This window comes from Neolamprologus brichardi, chromosome 8 (assembly GCF_056152115.1).
Source record: "Neolamprologus brichardi isolate AB-2024 chromosome 8, ASM5615211v1, whole genome shotgun sequence".
NCBI classification, from domain to species: domain Eukaryota; kingdom Metazoa; phylum Chordata; class Actinopteri; order Cichliformes; family Cichlidae; genus Neolamprologus; species Neolamprologus brichardi.
In genome coordinates this window covers 15401267-15409092 of record NC_142111.1, presented here as the reverse complement: position 1 = coordinate 15409092, position 7826 = coordinate 15401267, and the positions used below count along the sequence as shown (strand labels likewise).

Here is a 7826-nt window from a genome sequence, read left to right as displayed (position 1 = left end):
CAGAGCTGAAGGTGAAATATTTATAAGATTATTGTGTTATTATAAATGTAAAGTAGAATCCACTACAGATCATATATGTAAGCGTTCCTGTGTGGCACTGTGTAGTTCCTAAAACCACCAGAAGGTGGCGACAAACTGCTAAGAAAAAGCAGCCATTTCTAATTTCTTATGACTGACATTTGCACACAGCAATATTTAAATTTTTAAGTATTGAAATAACAAGAATATTTATTTACAATATTTAAAAATATGAATATTTTAATATATTTCACAAAACCTCAAAGCAATAAAACATGATGCAAATATCCAAAGAAGACTGATGTTTTTACTTCTGCTGAAGAAGGTAATTACTTGGCTGTGTTTATTTACAACACACTCTAAATTAAAAACGTCATTCCATCCTCTTTTGGAAAAGCTGAAAATGCGTAATTTTATTTTATTTTACCGAGGACGTCGTGTATTTGCTTTCTATTTCCAGCAGGTGTCACCCACACATAACTGTGGAAAGAGTAGTAACTGAGAATTTCAGTGATATGTGAACCGAGCCGTAAAATATAGATGTTTATAAGATTGATAAAACCAAAGGCTTAGCAGTTCAGGACATATGAGGCCAAATTAACTTAAAAGCTTCTCCTAATCTCTTCATTTTCCTCTTTAAATATAATAACTCAAGGCAGATATAGAATAAACAATACTTTACAATACTCTTCTCCAGGTTTTAAACCTTTTCAATCATAGCAGAGGGGAAAATGCATTTATTTGTTCATTTAGTTCTTACTTTTAATCTGAGCTGTGACATGACGCCTTTGGTGACTCCTGAAACCGAGAATTTCGAACTCTCCTTTTGCCTGTAGGATAATGTAATGATATGATGATATACATGACATGTCTTCATTATTTAAATGTCCATTTGATGTAAGTGTATGTTTGGCATTTAATAGTGAAAGAAAAATAGCATGAAATTGTTCTTATTGGGTTTGAGCTTTTGTTACGAACCTAAAGGACTCCTGAAAATGGCACATAATATCTCTCATTAACCTCCATTCACATCTGTGCCCGTGTATGACTTTTATCAGAGATTTAAATGTGTGAAACAATAAAAAATAAAGATACTTGTCTGTCAGGCACTTTGGTTTTTTCCACTGAGAATGCACAAATTACACAGCGGTCAGTCGAGTGAGGCTCAATAGCATGATGATGATGATGATGATGATGCTGATAAGCCTCCCCATCACCCACCCCGCCTTTCGTTTTTAGTTGCTTCTAAAAACGAAAGCCTCTTGCCTTGCCCCATCTTCTGGCCCCTCTCTGCAATCTGTGCCTTCGCCACCTTTGGCGTCAGTCCGGCCGCTGGCACCTGTGCCGGTCCTGGCAACCCAAACCAAGACGCCTTGCTAAGCTCAGTTCAACTGATTCGTTTAGGCAATTGCACTCTGACTCTGATCTGTATGAACGGCAACTTACTCATCCCAGACCTTTGTGTGGGGTGTGGACACGCTGGTTTGCTCAAGTTTCTGTTGTTGGAATCGGGGATGAGTTCAGTTGCTGTTTGTTTCTTTGGGCCAATATACTGTTTCACTGAAATACTTCCAAAATTTTCCCATATGTGGATGATTTCCATCATCATGATTTTCTTATCCTATACAGTTAGCTCATTTTAGATCTCCGCGCTGGGGATATTTGTTGTGGCGTAGCCAACTATATGAATGCTATTACATATATATTACAATTAATGCTATAAGGGGATTTTCCTACATCTTCTATACGAGATTTACCCAATTTTCCCCATAGATGGAGGTTAAGAGAAGCAGCCTGAATCCTACGTTTCTTTTTTTTTTTGTGCCATCCTCTCCTTATTCCATTTTCTCTTTCAGCTCAGTGACAGATGGCGAGTCCCTCTCCCCCAGGGGAAGCCAGTCTCTGTGAATGCGGCCGCATGTCAATCACCGGCTCTCATGTGATGGCTCTTGCCAATGACGTGCCAGCCATATGGGCCTGGCATCAGAGCTGGTATGTAACCCACCCAGTCCTGCCTCTGAGGTGCCACACGGCTCCCTCCTCGCGTTTGGGCTGAGGATAGCAGCAGCAGACAGAGTAGGGTGGCAGGAGAGGAGAGAGAGGTGTGAGAGCAGAACGCAGCGCCTTGCTCGCACAAGCATCCGTGCAGGGCGTGTGGATGTGATGCCCACCCGGAGAGAGATGGTGTAAACAAACCCGCTTTGCCCCGTCACTGAGCTCCACCACGGAGGTAGGTTGCACAATTCTAGTCAGTAGACTATCAGATAATGATCCAGATTTGTTTTTGTCTTTGTGCTGATGTCTCTTACAGCCACGGTTAGGGGAGGGTAATTTGGGTTTCGATGCCAGATTGAGATAATGTAATGCTTTAAACCTGTTTTGGAAGAAGGGTGCAGTTTTCCTGGCTCTTTTTGATCATTTTATCGCAAGCGATATGATCAGATTGGGCTTGTAATCTTTTTTAAGGCTTTTTAATTTTTGTTATATATATATATTAATGTTTTTATTACCGGAGGACATCGATCATTCTGTGTTTCATAGATTTCGTTTAAATAAATCCACACTGACCTCAAGAGATAGGTTCTACTTGTCACTTTTGCATTCATAATTTGCATTTTATTGTCTTAGAAAATGAGCAGCATGTGTGTGTGTGTGTGTGTGTGTTTGTGTGTGCTCTTGCATGATTCACGTCAGAGCACTGTGGGGGTAGTATTCTCCACAGAGATACATAGGCTAATTGACAAGGTATTGGTAGGCATTAATTACATTGTGCTTACAAGATTAGATAAAAATACGCCCTTGGACACCAAACGCACAGCTGAGCTCAGGGTAGTGAGAATCTGAGGAGATCTGTGGATGTGGCAGCTTTTATAATATCTTTAAATTTAATTTTAGCACAGAACTTGTCTATTTAACCCGTGTCGTCGGTGAATGTGGTGACATGAATTCGAAGAGGATTTACATTTTGACTAAGTTGGTTTCAGAAAAAAAAAAGATTATGAGGAGAAATTTAATTAAAAGCTAGATTTGTGTAACTTAACAAGAGCTTTGATCGGGCTGGAATCTCTGACGGAAAAGAAAGGTATTGATGGAATTATTTAAAAAACAAACAGTCAAGGTCAGTATGAAGACATACTCTAATTTTCGCTCACAAATCTATTATTTATTTATTTATTAAGTCCAGACAACCTAAAGTCCTCAGATGAGGATTTATCTGTGGCCTGCGTGATCTGTGCCAAACAGGGTTCATGAACCCGCAGAGTTTACTGAGGTTCTGGTGCATTTCATTTTTACACTATCTGGATGTTATAAGTTAGACGCATATATCTGATTTTTTTTCACGATTAAGAAAAAAAATAGAAAAAGGTGTATTTTAAAAATGTAAATTTTAACAAAAATCTGTTTGCTCTCTTGGTCCTGTGTGCGGCCTGTGTGTAATGGAATTCCTCCAAGTTGGTAATTTATTGGACAGAGGAGGGACCCGCACCCCAGTGAGCCCCTTGGGGGTTCAGCTGAATCAGGCCAGTCTGCGCCGTGCTGCTGGAGGGAACAGATCGAAGCGCATGCTGAGGCCGAACAGTGGCCTACACTGTTACTTCATGCCTGAAGAAAAAAAACAAATGCATCTGATTTTCTTGAAAAAAAGAAAGTACTAAATTATAAAGTTTTTATTAAGAGAATGTCCCATAAATATGTTTTTGCTATATATTTTTTAAAAGGTGGGAACATTAAGTGCATTAAGAGCAATTTTATACGACCAATTTGGTTAAGCACAATATGAAACTAAATTGATTCAAATTGAACTAAATATTAAATTAAATATGTTTTACACAAAAGATGACCGGGTTTTTTTGTTTTTAGCAATTGAACAATATTTCATGGCATATAGATAACCTGACTTGTAGAATTTTGAACCCTAGGTGATGGGATAATTTTACAAACTCTAGGTTGTCTCATGCGACTATTTTTCAAACAAAGATGTAACCCACTGTGGAACAGCTGGGATACCCTGCTTGGTGGATTTCAGTCTGAAGAAGTCTTGACGTTCAACGCATAACTCGGTGATATAAGCCACAGGGCACTCTCACTGCTTATAAAATAATTAGCGAATAATAACTGGGTTTTTTTTGTTTCTTTCTGAAGATTAGGGACGTCTATAAGCTACGACCCTATGAGGGCTCACCGGAGATTTTTTGCAATGCGTGCTTGTGGGTGCGTAAAAAGCAGGGCGTCCAACAGCCAGGCTGAAGCGCTGTTTGTCTGTCTTGCAGGTTGCATGCCACAATGTTGAGCCGTCTGTTCAGCGAGGTGCTGCCAGACGTCCAGAGGCTCGCAGCCGACTGGGTGGAGGACAATGAGGTCGAGGACGGCAAAGCCAAGGAAGATGACCACGAGCCCTGCCACCTCGAGGAGGATGAGCTGGACGAGCCACAGGAAGGCAGCAGTCGAGCTGAGTCTGAGATGGCCGGCGACGATGATGAGGACGAGGAGGCCGAGGAAGAGGAGTGTGGGGATGAGAACAGCGAGGACAAACCCAAGAAGCGCGGCCCAAAGAAACGTAAGATGACGGCAGCTCGCGTGGAGCGCTCCAAGATGCGTCGGGTAAAGGCAAACGCTCGGGAGCGCATGCGCATGCACGACTTGAATTCCGCGCTGGACAACCTGCGCAAGGTGGTGCCCTGCTATTCAAAAACCCAAAAACTCTCCAAGATCGAGACTCTGAGGCTGGCCAAGAATTACATATTAGCCCTCGGGGAGATTTTACGCAACGGAAAGCGTCCAGATGTGGTGACCTACGTGCAGATGTTGTGCAAAGGCCTGTCCCAGCCCACCACCAATCTGGTGGCAGGCTGCCTGCAGCTCAACACCAGGAACTTCCTAACTGAACAGTGTTCAGACGGAGCCCGATTCCACATGCCGAGTTCTCCTTTCTCGGTCCATCCCTACTCGTACCGGTGTTCGCGCCTCTCCAGCCCTCATTACCAGCCCGGAACCGGTGCTCTCAACTTGCGAAGCCACTCCTACGGCTCTGGATACGAGGCCGTGTACCCGCCTGGAGGCACGTCCCCTGACTACAGCAGCCCGGACTACGAAGGCCAGCACAGCCCTCCCGTGTGCCTGAACGGCGGACTCTCCGGGAGGCAGCAGGAGTCCTCTGAGACTGACAGGAACTATCATTACTCTGTGCACTACTCTGGACTGACCACTTCTCGACCCAGCCACAGCATACCCTTTGGGCCCTCGGGTACGCGCAGTGGTGGTGCGCACTCAGAAAACATTCCACCATTCCACGACGTACACTTGCACCACGACAGGGCGCCCCCATACGAGGATCTCAATGCCTTTTTCCACAATTGATTCCATACTACGGTCCAATCAGGCTTATTGACATTCTAATGACAATCCTATAATGTTTAATATTGTTTGGGAAACAAGAAGAGTCTCTAAAGGGAGGTGATGGAGGTGGCAGAAAGAGTCTTTTGATTATCTTCTGTATTCTACTGATGTCATCCCTATACTGTTGTACATCATATCAAAGTGTGTCCAGTATTATCCTGTATGCAGAATGAGTGCAACTGACATAAACAATGTATAGGCCAACATGAAACATGTTATGACTCAAACGACTTAAAATAAAAAAGTGTTTTCTAATCGTCTGAAATGAGCGAACAAATCTTCTTTCTTCACTAGGGGAGCTTTCATTCAGTTACTGCAATATATCATGAAAATAATTCATAAAAAAATGTTCCTTGAAAATAAAAAACATAAAAAATAGCACTTAACGGTTGTAATTCAGTAATATTTTTTAATATAACTGGGTGCAAATTTTCCCTGTGGTCAGCAGTCGTGACTAAACACATTCTTGCTGTAAACAACACATTAAAGTCGCTTTTTGCAGGATACACACGTCCTACAGCTCACTCGCTCTCAGGGCAGTGAAAGATTTACAGTAGACAGATTAGAGCAGTAGGCTAAAAGCCTTTTATCTCTGCTCAATGCCAATATGTACTTGATCTCTGCTTTATGAATTAAAAATTTATGTACGTTGCTAGACAACAGCTTATTAGAATCAAACGCAGAAAGGAAAATCATTAAATTTTGGAGTGAAGTCTGTGACCCTGGCTTTTAGGTCCCAAAATATCCAACGAACAAAAACATTTTGAACACAGCTGATAGTTAGAAAATCTGGACTGCTGAAGGCGTGGGTTAATTAGGTTAACAACCACTTGTAACAGCCTCTACGCATGCGCACTGTAAAGTAAAGGCTACGATAAACAAGTATAGAAATCAAACAAACCTGTTACACAAACTGAAACAGCACTTTGAGTAAAAAGAAAAAGAAATTGGGCTGTATTTCACTGTGCCATAATGTGCACTCATTAAAGGCACATTCTCCTGCTTCCTAGCAGGATGCATCCTTGAACTTTGAAGAGGCCTGGAACAGAATTATCATCCATAAGGAGTGATGTACCCTGCTAAATGGCAAGTATGTAATGCTAAATCTGAGGCCAATTCTTTGAGGCGATATGTAACCCAGCCACAGGGGAGGGGGGCACAAGCCAGTGTAATCCTAGTGCCGCTCACAAGCCCAGAAAACGGGGAGAGTTGCGCTAGGAAAAGACGTCGTTGCCAAATCAAATATGCGGATAATATACTTGCGATGTGTTGCTTTTAAAACACATTTTATTTTAATTTATTTTTAGCAGTTCGCACGGCAACCTTAACGAAACCCTCAAGTGTTTGGCGATAAAATCGTGCCATATCTTTTTTGGCTTCCATCTTTTTATTTTGTGGGTTGCGTTTTTTCCTCCTTATTCTTCTTTTTTTAACTCCACGGTTTTAAATTCTCAACAATGGAATGCATGAGATCCGTTCAAGATGGGTATAGTTTAAAGGCCCCTGAATGCAGAGCGTAGGAGGAAGAACAAGTGGTCTGCAGAAGCTGGGCGCCTGGCATTCAGATTCAGATTCTCTTTTCCAGCACACCGCGCATGGATCTGGGCCCTGTCACGCCACCGTGGTTTGATTCTCAGGTGAGTGTATTTGTCCAACAGCTTAAATAATAGAATGACCTCATTAAAGATTCACAACACTTACTTAATGCAAAACAATAATATTAATATTAACACTGACCACAAATAAGTTATTGGTAAAGTTTTTAATGCTCGCTTTAAACCACGTTTTGGCAAGAGCTGAAGTTAAACTCCTCCTTTTGAGCGAATAGTTCACAGTTTAATCATGTGTGGTCGAGATCGTATTTTTGGTGATTTCTCATATCACTGGAGAAAGCAGCCACCATCTTTGGACCAGTGCCCTGGGTCCCATATGTTGCTCTGGACATCCAGGGGAAATCAGTACCGGGCACCGCAGGGTGGAAACGGTCCCATCCAAGCACTAACACAAGCAAAAAAGAAAAAAATGTCAGCAAAAATGTACGTAAAAAAGATTTGCACTGCAAAAACATCGATTCGGTACTGTAAGAATTTTATTTTTGCATTTTAATTTAATTACATTTTACCATTAAAAAAAAGCCCATCTGACGCCCTAAAACGGTGAAAGAGATGTGCAGGTGCAAAATCAGGTGAGTCAGTGGCCCGTTCCCCTGAAGATCAAGTCCGTGCCAGAATAGACATGCACGCACACCTGCACCGTAAAGTCTAAACCACCAACATAAATGATACATAGTAGTAACATATATCCTGTATAAATACAGAAAATGCACAGTTTTGAAAGGTTTTGGCAGGGCCGCAGTTTTGGTGATCGTGGAAGGGCAGACAAGCAAACATGGGTTAAAAGGCCATTTTTGG

General features: G+C 42.0%; 1 pseudogene across 1 annotated transcript; it reads left to right on the top strand.

Moving 5' to 3' along the window:
* Positions 1-2013: 2013 nt before the first annotated feature.
* On the top strand, positions 2014-5674 carry LOC102779355 (neurogenic differentiation factor 2 pseudogene; annotated as a pseudogene). Its single transcript, XR_015719388.1, has 2 exons — positions 2014-2248; positions 4290-5674. The product of XR_015719388.1 is annotated as a neurogenic differentiation factor 2 pseudogene (transcript).
* The last annotated feature ends 2152 nt before the right edge of the window (positions 5675-7826 follow it).